The 10,933-nt window shown below is 41.7% G+C and overlaps 1 pseudogene; it reads right to left on the bottom strand.

Annotated features, from left to right (window-relative positions):
• Window positions 1–1,446: 1,446 nt before the first annotated feature.
• Pank1-ps1 (pantothenate kinase 1, pseudogene 1) lies at window positions 1,447–9,591 on the bottom strand (annotated as a pseudogene).
• Between the last annotated feature and the right edge of the window lie 1,342 nt (window positions 9,592–10,933).

The following is a 10,933-nucleotide window of genomic DNA, read 5'->3' as shown; positions in this document are numbered from 1 at the left end:
TACTGGTTTTATTCTTGGCTGTATTAAAACATATATGAAGTAGAGTATCCGAGACATGGCATTAACAAATTCTGGTATGAATTGGGAGTGAAGGCACACATGTTTAGTCCCTGTACTCTTAAGGAGGCTCATTATCTTAAAAAAGAAGGAGGAGGAGGAGGAGGAGGAGGAGGAAGAAGAGGAGGAAGAGGAGGAGAAATATAGTTTAAAAGTAGAAAGGGAATAGCACTCGAAATGTATATAAGAAATACTCAAGTTAATAAAAAAAAAAGAAATGGAAAAAAAAAAGTAGCAAGTTCTTAGAGGGTTTTGTTCCTTTGTTTCGCTTTGTTTGGCTCTGGAGAGCTGAACTTAGCATACAACCAGGCAGGCCAGCGCTCTACCACTGAGCTGCAGCCTGGCCCTGTACTGCCATTCAAAATCCCCTTGCAAGCATTAGATCTCATGCATTTCAGTGTGTGTGTACAAGACCCTTATTTGAAAGTGACCCATTTATTTTAACAAAAAATCGTTCACAAGGAAATATTCCTATAGTGTGTCTCATAAATTATATTTAAGTTTTAGAAATGAAATAAGCTACAGATCTCAGTTTAAACACTAAAACTAAAATTAAAAAAACAAACCTTTAACATTATTGTATAAGCAATCTTGTTACGTGGTTCGTAGGTACAAACATCTACAAACAGATCGTTATTTCTACCTGACACTTCTACCTATGATTTTCCCTAAATCTACTGTGAGCCCCTCCAACTTCTGACGCAAAGATTTGCTGCTTGTTCATGTGGCATACATTGAATGAGGACATTTCATCATAAACCATTTCAACTTACTACAGTTCAGTATAAAGTAAGTCCAATGAAGCTTTATAGTTATGAAGGTTAAGAAAACAAAGGCAAAATTACATGTAATGTTCAGATCACATTACTTCATTAAATTCATTAGTCCCTTCCTTTAAAGTCTTCTAGCTCTGGCATGCTCTTAGAAATTTAGATTTAACTTGTGTTGAGTAGGTCAGCACCTCGATTAAGGTGACAACTACAATAAGGAAAGCACATAGATATAAAAGAGGGAGATCATCCAAGGCAGAAACGGGGGAAGAACCTTTTTGTGGTAAGACATTAACACCTAAGGTATTGAAAAAAAAATGTGTTCGCAGTGCAACATGCCATATTCATGGTTTCATTTGAAACCATCAGAAATCATGAAATGTCATAAAAAATGTAGAGGTAAGGGTAAAAATCTTCTAGACTAATTATGAAGTGAAATGAAATTACAAATACAGGAGGTTCATCCACCATATAGGCTTAATCAGATGTCACCTTCGCTGGCAGTGCCTCTCAGTTCTCTGTCCTCACAGGGGCTGTTCCCTCTACTGTTCATCAATCACTTTGAACAGTCCCAACAGGGCACTCCAAGGTAACCATCGTGTTCCAAAAACCAGAGCTTTCAGCTGTCCTTTGGACTAAATGTCCACAGCACAACTGCCATTTCCAGAACTTGTTCAGTAATCTCACAAACGGTCAGCCTGCAACACAGGCCTAGAAACGGCCCATTCCAAGACTGGACCCTGTAAGTCTTCTGTAACTGTCCTTGGGGTATACAGCTAGAGTGCTGACACTGAGCCTGTCTACATTAATGAGCAACAGAGGGCATGGGCTATCCAGACAATATAACTTTTCTTTTTCAAAAAACATAACAGGATTTATGGGGTTTTCAAAATAGTAACAGTTGACTTGCTCTTTAAGCCGTCTGAGTCAACCATAGCATCAAACTCGGCATCAAACAGTCCAGTTCACCCAGTTCGTGCGGCTTCAGATTTGCAATCATTCTGAAGTTCTCAAACGTGAAAGCCCCACCCCCAGGGAACGGGAGACGGTGTAAGGCCTGGAGAAGTTCTTGTCAATGTCCATCTGAATGAACATGGCATGGCGCAGGTGGGAAAGTGGATGAAGTGCAGGTTCCCTTTGTGCCCGCACCAGCGTCCGGTTTTTCAGTGCCAGGGTCCTGATTGTGCTGTAAGCAGGATTAGAAGTCAAATACTTCTGGAAGCTCTTCAGGTTCTCCACTTCCTCCTTTTCCTCTTCCTCCTCTGCCCTGATAGGCTTTGGTTCAAAATCAAACAATTCTGCCAATATCCATGACAAACCATGGTGGGCGTAGCCATCTCTCTAGGTCCGGTGTTGCATTTTTAACTTTTGTTAACCTTCTTTTCTCCCTTCTTCACTTCCTCTCTCCCTTCTTCTTTCTTTCCAGAGTGACCCCTGTTGAAATTGTTTATCTTTCCATTTATTTGTTCATCTTTTCTTAGATTGCATTAACCTATTTCTAATATCTTTTAAATGTCCTTATATGGTCATTAAACCTCCCTCTGGAGCATCTAATATTGTTGATTTTTTTCTTCTGATTTTGGGTCACGTGGTCTCCTTATTTGTCTTTTTTTTAAATTCATGTTTTTAAAAATTTATGTGTACTGTGTATATGTATATGTGCACTGTGTGTAGTTCCTGGAGGAGGGCAGAAGAGGGCTTTGGACCCCCTCTAGCTTGAGTTACAGGCAGTTGTGAGCTGCCTGACATGGGTGGAACCAAACTTGGATCCTTTGGTATAGCAGCAACTGCTCTTAACTGCTGAGTCACCTCTCTGGTTCCTCATCATGTCTTTTAATATTTAATTGATGACCTCTAGACCTGTTTTAAACAGTTATTGAGTTGGAAACTACCAGCCCCACATGCCCTGTCTGTAAATGGAACTTATTATTCAATTCAATAAGTGAACTTAAGTTGTCAAAGACAGGTAAATCTTTACCTTAGTTTTGTCTGTGGTTTCGAATGTCTTTAAGGATATTTTCTGTGTATAGTGAGGGTCTCTTCTGCCATCATGTTGAGGGCTAGGTACCTAAGATGCTAGCTTTGCCTTGTGCCTCACCTTTAGTATTATTTCTGCTACAGCAAAGAATCCTACTGGTTGGGGCTGAAGATGCAGCTCAGTTGGGAGAGCAATTGCTCATCAAGTGGGAGGCCCTGAGTTCCAGCCCAGCACCAGAGAAAACCAGAACCAAACATGCTAGTGAATCTTTCCATGACCCATGATGACTGGACCTGTTCTGGGAAAGGCACCTTGGGCATCACACTTAACAAGCTGAGGCAGCCAGGAGTCAGGAAAAGTTGCTGCTACCGTCTTGTGCCTTTCTTCTTTAAATACTACGTAAAAGGCCAAATATATACATGTTCATCCAATATGGGGTTTATTTGTAACATTATCACTATTATCAACCTCAGGATACCACGGTTAACCCACTCCCATGACCTTCAGCAGAGTTTTTATGGACAAGGGTTTATTTTGTGGGGTGCAGATACCCAGGGGGTATCATGGTTAGAGGCAGCTTAGCTTTTGTAAGATGACGTAGATTGAATCACAAGTGCTTCGTGACCTTTCTGTAGTAGAATCCTGAATCTTATCTTTATCCTATAACCTCCTACTTGTGGGAGGCAGAAGCAACCCCACCATCCTCACAAATAAAGACAAGCTTGGCCTTGTCACTTGTTTTGGTCAAAGATACATGGGCTAAAATGACAAACATGTCAGGTCAAGATCTAGAGGGGCGTCTCATGTTTCTGCTTCATGTTTTGAATTCCTATGACCCTTTTCTCATGCTTTCATGAGAAAATCATGTCCCATGAAATCACTGGTCCAAGGAGAATGAGGAAATTTGTGGAGTACACTTGAACCTAATTGGTAGCCTGGAGTCAAGCCCATCTGATTCTAGCCCAACCCTGCAGAGCCACTGCAACCCACAGCACCATAGGAGAAGAAATGATATTGGTTTTAAAGCTCTGAGAGTTTGAAGTTTACTGATAGGCAGAAAAACCTGTTTCAAACCAGTGGCCAAGATTAAACTTTATTTAAAAGTTTATGCTGATTTGACTTTATGAATTCTGCAATCCTTCAATCGATTGACTGGGTCGTTTGCCTCTCTACTCCTGGTTGAATTGGATGAGTTCTAAGATTCATGTTTGACTAGCTTCACAATTACCATCATTCTAATAGAAATATTTAAAGTGATTCAGTCACGAAGAGCCCTACATTCTATGTATCTAGCCCTAAAACAGTTTAATAATAATAAAACATTTTCATTTGTCTTACACTTTTCTGATGGTTAAAATGGCTTTATAAAATTATTTGTATTTCAGTATAGAAAAGACCTACCTGATTTTTATTGAACAGCCATTAGACCTGTGTGTGTACACGTGTGCATATACATATACATGTGTATATGTGTGCGCCTGCGTGTACATGTATGTGCATGTGTGTGTATGCCTGTGTCCACATGAGTGTTTATTCTTTCTTTAAATCAGTTAACCCGTTTATAAAATAGACTGTCTAAAGGCGAACAAAAACAAGGAAAGAAGTAACAGTATTTTTTCCTCACTGCCTGATCTAGGGGTAATTGTTATTAGCTTTTTGTTTTTTAAACTTTCTTAAAATGTTTTGATTAATTTCTTTTATGGTTTTGGTACTCTACCTGCGTGTGTATCTATGCACCACATGTGTTCTTGGTATCCTCAAGGTCAACTTGGGGCTAAAGTTACAGGTGGTTATGAGCAAACATGTGGGAGCTAAGAATGAAATCCTGGTCCTCTGGAGGAGAGTACCCCGTGCTCTCAACAGCGAAGTCATCTCTCCAGTTTCTTGTTTTTTGCTTTTTATTTTAATATATTTTAATTACTTATAATAATGTTACAAGTACATGCAAAAGAGTCATATTTATTTACCAATTTGGGGGGGTTGCTTGTTTGTTTGTTTGTTTTGAGCCAGGTTTTCCCTATATAGCCTTAGCTGTCCTGGAACTCACTATGTAGATGAGGCAGGTCTCAAAATTAGAGATCTACCCGCCTTTACCTTTTGAATGCTGTAATTGAAGGCATGTGCCCCATCCCACCCCCAACTTTGTTGTTATTGTTGTTTGTCTTTTGCTTTTTCTGTTTTCGAGGGCAGGGTTTCTCTGTGTAGTTCCTGGCTGTCCTGGAACTCACTCTGTAGACCAGACTGGCTATGAACTCAAAGATCAGCCTGCCTCTGGAGATTAAAGGCCTGTGTCACCATCACCTGCCTTCCTCCTTGATGTTTAAAAAAAAAAAAGTGATTCTAGGGCTGAAATATGCAGGGTTCTGTGCATAAATCTTAGAGATTCTTCTAGAACAGCACACAAAGAGCTTCTTAAATCTTAAAAAGGGAAAAAGGACACAATATTCCAATGTAATAGTTCTGAGAATGACAGGAGACTTGCAAGTCAGAATTATATTTATGACAACTCTAAGAAGTTATTTTCTGTTTCTCTCACTTTCACTGGCATGCAATGAAGTTTTCCAGAAGCCATGGTTAACTGCAGCAAAGTAAAATCAGAAGTGGGTACAAGAACTCAGCTGTGTTTTATTAAGTCAGACATCAAAGAGATTTGCAAAGAATCAAAACCTGCTAGGCAGTAGCACTGTATGCCTTCAATCCCAGCACTGGGGAGCCAGGTGGATCTCTGCATTTGAGGCCAATTCCAGAGTGAGTTTAGAATAGCCAGGGATACACTGAGAAACCCCTTTCCCCCCAAAACTGGGGAAAATAGCAACTAAACAAAAACTCGGAGGTTTTTCTCATTTTTTTTCTTTTAGACACATAATTTTTTTTCTTTTTTGTTCCGATTTTTTGAGATAGGATCTTACTATGCATCCCAGGCTTGCTCCAACTCACAAAGTTCTTCCTGCCCCTGCCTCCCAAATGCTGGGCTTAGTATACTTTTTAAAATCAGCATTATTTATAATAATGTTCTAAATATTTATTATTTAAAAATTTAAAAGATTTAACATATATGAGTGTTTTACCTTCATGTCTGTCTGTGCACCGTTTGCATGCCTCATGCCCATGGAAGTCAGAAGGGAGAGTTGGATCTCTTGAAACTAGAGTTATGGTTGGCTATAAGTCAGCATGTGGGTGCTGGGGACCAAACCCATGTCAGACCAAACGTTTATCAAAGCAACAAGTACTTTTAACTGCTAAGCCATCTTTCCAGCACTATTATTTTAAATAAACAAATATTTTCTGATTTATCATTTTCAGAATGATAGATTAACAAATTATATGTAATCCATGTAAACTAAAGCTGTTTGTTGTTACTGTCTTTTTCTTTTTTGTTTTTTCTAAAGACAAGGTTTCACTGTATAACCCTGGCTGTCCTGGAACTTGCTTTGTAGACAAGGTTGGACTTGAACTCACAGTGATATGTCTGCCTCTGTCTCCTGAGTGCTGCAAGTAAAGTTGTGTGCAGCGACCTCAAACGGGAGTTCTTAATATTAAAGACAGTAACACTGTCCTGAAACCAAAGGGATTGAGAACTGCGATTCAATCAGATACTCGTAGCATAACTGAAGTTGTCGTTTACCACCTGACAGTTACCTGTGTAGCAGAAAATATTTAATGTCTATTCTCAGCGGGTGCACCAGCCCAAGAGCTCTGGATTCATGAATGAGACACACGCGTACGCACCCTTCAGATTTTTATATGCCTTAACTAGCTCAATGGTTGGGCACTTCCAAACCTCCCCAGAGCTAGCACACACTACTCTTCAGTATATTTTTTATTTTCAATCATACTGAATGAATAAACTTCTAAGCCCTGTCTACCTCGTGTGTTTGAATTAATCTTCTTTTTTTATATTTTAGCTTGAGGACCATTTTATTGAAGTATGAAGGGAATGCCACAGGAAAGGTAAGATAAAAATCCTGGAAGCTGTTGAGGAGAGAAGCAGAGAGCCCTACCTTTGAAAGAAAACAGGCAGATCCAGCTATAGAAGTCTTCAAGCAGCTGCACAAAGTGGAAGTAGGTTAGTCTTTATGGAGAACAGGGAGCTGGCCCACAGTGTTGGGAAAACATGCTTAGGGCTTCAACTGGCATCCAAAGAAGACAGATTGGGGAAAGTGGCCTCTCACGTCTTTAATCCCAGCATTCGGGAGGTAGAAGCAGTTGGATCTCTGAGTTTCAGGCCAGCCTATTCTACAGGGCAAGTTCCAGGACAGCCTGGGCTACAGAGAAACTCTGTCTCAAAAAACAAAAAACAAAACAAAACAAAACAAAACAAAACAACCCCAAGGATTTTTTTGAGTTAGAACTTGAAAACCAGGCATGCTTTGCAGCATGCTAACCATGGCCACAGTCTGTTTTGCCTTGTTGTAAGTAGAGCTGTGGGTTCAAACACATCATTTCATCCCATCTTTTTTAATACTTTGTGAGGTGAAAATTGTTTTTTTTTCACACACTAGAAAGCAACCTGAGAGAAATCAGTGCTTAGTGAGGAAGTTTTGCTGTAGGAACCAAGTGAAATTATTTTTATCTAACTTTGTGGTTTGATTGTCTTGAGTTAAGAAGTTTCCATGCATATATCTCATCAATTTCATTCACTTACCAAATGGCTTTATTCTTACCTTGGCCTAGGCTATTTCCTCTTGCGAGGTTAGTCCTCACAGAGGGTGAGTGAATCCAGCCTCTCAACAAGATTCTGTACTAGAAAATAGAGCACTAACCAAGGTGTTTTATTGTGACTCATAATAATGACAACAAATGACAGGTCAAATTTTACTTTTAAAAATACATGTATGGGTATCTTGTCTGCATGTATGTATGTATACCATGGCACCTTGGTGCCCTCAAAGGCCAAAAGAAGACAACAGATCCTCCAGAACTGGAGTGATATATGCTTGTATGCTGCCATGTTGGTGTACACTGTCTTCTGGGTGTTGGAAATTGAATTCTGGCTCCTTGGAAGAGTAGCCAGTTCTTTTAACCACCGAGTCATGTCTTCAGCTCCTGAATTTTAGAATTAGGTTAAAAAATAATTCACGTAATTTTTAGAATAAAGTGTCTATGTAACTCCTGTCTAATAATTTCTTCCAAGAGTGAAACATTCTACCTTGCAGGGAAGCTTTTTAAACAGGAAGATAAGCAAGCCAAAACAGCTTCAGGAAGTCCCTGAAATTGACCAGATTCAATAAGTCCTTCCCTGCTAGGGTAACTAAAAGCAACAGATTCTCAGAAGGTGGCCCTAATGCCATATCAGCTGCCTGGAAGAAGCAAACCAGCCCAGCTGCCTGGAAGAGATTTAGAACAACTAAGGCATCTGGAAAGGACACACTCCAGTCTGCAGAGCTGCTGCAGGTGATGCAATCTGCTTCATGTTCCCAGGTTTCGTGAGCTGTTTCCCATCCTGGGGTGGACTTTGGTGATGCAGTTGTCTTAGACTCATTTCTGCTCCTGTAAGTAACCCAATAAATCTCATTGGTTTACTGAGTTGGATTGTGGTGGTATCAGTACTTTGGTCCGTTGTGGGCTCCCTATCTGGGGTGAGTAGATTGTGTGTGTGTGTGTGTGTGTGTGTGTGTGTGTGTGTGTGTGTGTGTTGAGTCTTCCTAGGAAAAGTTTTGTTATACAACAGTAACCAAATCATGTTGAAATATATTTATTATATAAAGACAACAAAACAAACCTAAAACCCAGCGTAAGCCACAATAGCCTTTTGAAAAACAACCAACAGCACATAAATACACAAATATATTTTAATATGTCTTTTGTTAACTCACAAAACTTATATTGTCCTGTTGCTACTTTTGATTTTTGCACACAAAGGAGATAACCGAAGAATATTTCAAAAAAATGTAATATAGACTTATTAAAGATGTAACTTGGCAGTAACATACTTGTCTGGCATGTATGCCACCCTGGATTTGATATCCAGCATTGGAGAGACATCGAAGAGAGAGGGAGGAGGAAGGCAAGCGAGACAGAGATGGGGGGCAGGGAGGAAAGAGAATGAGGGTGTGAGAGAGAATATGAATACTTACCAAACTGAGGAATTATTGTTTTAAAATGAAATCTAAAAGTAGTGCTGGGAATTGTGTTAAGTGCCTTTAATCCCAGCAGAGGCATGCAAAACTCAATTTGAGACTAGCCTAGTCTACCCAGAGAGTTCAAGTGAGACACTTTCTCAAAACAAAACAAACCATCCCAAAACTTTCACATTCAAGGGAAACCCCAACTCCTCAAACTCCAAAAGACAGTTTAAATATCTAGAAGTGGGCTCAATCTGGACTATAGGAGGATATCTGGCAGTTATATAAAAGCCAGTGTTCCTCCGGAACTAGTGAAGCCAATTCCCCTCTATCCAAATGAGACCTTTCCCTTACCTCCAGAAGAGATTTGGTTACTGTGGTGCCTATCAGTCTATGAAAGTGCATGCATGCTGGCACTTAGGCTCCCTGTATAAGTACTTGTTAGACATTTCGAAGTCTGTGCTACTAGCATCCCAGCCCTTCCCACCTACTTCCCAGGTACCCTAAACTCCCTCCAGCTCACAGGCTCTCCAAGCTCTATAATCGTGCTATTCTTGCTATGTTTTTTTTTCTCTCACCGCCTGCTCTGCTCTTGTTTCTCTCACCATCTCGGTCTATCAGACTCTATTCTCCCCTCTCTGAGGTACCTGTGGCCATGTATGGTCTGCTTGCTGGTCACATTCCATTTACCTTCTCTGCTCCGGATTCTTCCAGGTGCCATGGCAGGTCTCCCTCAAATCTACAATAAACGCCTTCCCTTCCGCCATATCATGGAGTGGACTTGTCATCAGTGTGTGTGTGTGTGTGTGTGTGTGTGGGTGTGTGGGTGTGAACTGTCCCTCCACAGCGCCTCATAATTCACTAAGGCTGTGACGAAAAAAACGATTTGCTTAGTGTGTCTTGGAAATAGATTATAGAAACCTAAGGTACTTTTTGATATGTCCTAGATGTATTTGAGACAGTCTTTCTGTGTGGCCTTTGCTTTCCTGGAACTCACTTTGTAGACCAGGCTGGCCTCGAAACCAGAGATCACTGTGCTTCTGCCTCTTTAGTGCTGGGAATATAATATATATATTTCTTTTTGAGATAGGGCCTCGTTATGTAGACCTGGTTGGATTGGAACTTGACATTTAGACTTGACTGTCTTTGAACTCCAAGAGATTCACCTTCCTCTGCCTCGTGAGGGCTGAGGTTCAAGGCCTGAGTCATTAAGCATGGCTCAGATATTATATGTATTCTAAGATCACTCGGAAGTGTAGCAGAATGGAGAGGGGAGTACTATTAGGCTCGGGGCTTGCTTTTACTATTGTGAATACCCTTCCAGAAATGTGACTTCTTCAAAAGATCTCCAACTCCTTTGGAAACGCCTTTCTCACATAGCACCTCTTAATAAAAGCATTTTTCCTGGGGACTCAACTCCTGCAAGCCTGTCTAGGTGCTTTTATGAGTATGGCTGTTTGCAGGAGTTACTCCATTCTGGGTTCCGGGTAGGCCAGGCGTCTCCGCCCCCGCCTTAATGCCTGAGGGACAGCTGGCCCGACGAGCCCCGCCCAGGCTCCCGGGAGCATCTGAGACCCGGCGCCTGGCCTTGACTGGAGGCCTTCGCTGCTCCAGTTCACCCGTACCACGGCCCGCACCCCGGAGGCAGGCGGGAGGAAGACGATTGACCAGGCCGCCCAGTGTTTGGAGGAGTGCAAAGGAGAGAAGGAAGGGGCCTGGTGCAGCTTTCATAAACTGGTTGGGCCGGTCCACCGGAGCAGCCGTCCTCCACTGGCTTCCCTGGATGGGTTGTTATGGTAACAAATGACCGAACAGTCCCTTACGAATTGGCCAATGAGAACCGACCGTCCTTTGCACAGCGTCTCGGAGCAGGAGGTGTTGCGAAAGCCCAGTCTCGGCCGGGAAAGAAGGCGGCGCTTGGACGTATTGCGGAAGGGCCGGGGGCGGGGCCTGTGACACGCGCGGGCCAGCCAATCCCGCCTGGTGTTTCCAACGGCCCCGCCCCTTTACCGCACATTTCCCCTCCCCTAGTTCATTTCGCACGACGCAGCGGTTGGGAACAC

The sequence above is a fragment of the Rattus norvegicus genome, chromosome 1 (genome assembly GCF_021556685.1).
Source record: "Rattus norvegicus strain SHRSP/BbbUtx chromosome 1, alternate assembly SHRSP_T2T, whole genome shotgun sequence".
NCBI lineage: Eukaryota > Metazoa > Chordata > Mammalia > Rodentia > Muridae > Rattus > Rattus norvegicus.
Note: the sequence above shows the minus strand (reverse complement) of the source record. Positions and strands in the feature narration are given on the sequence as shown.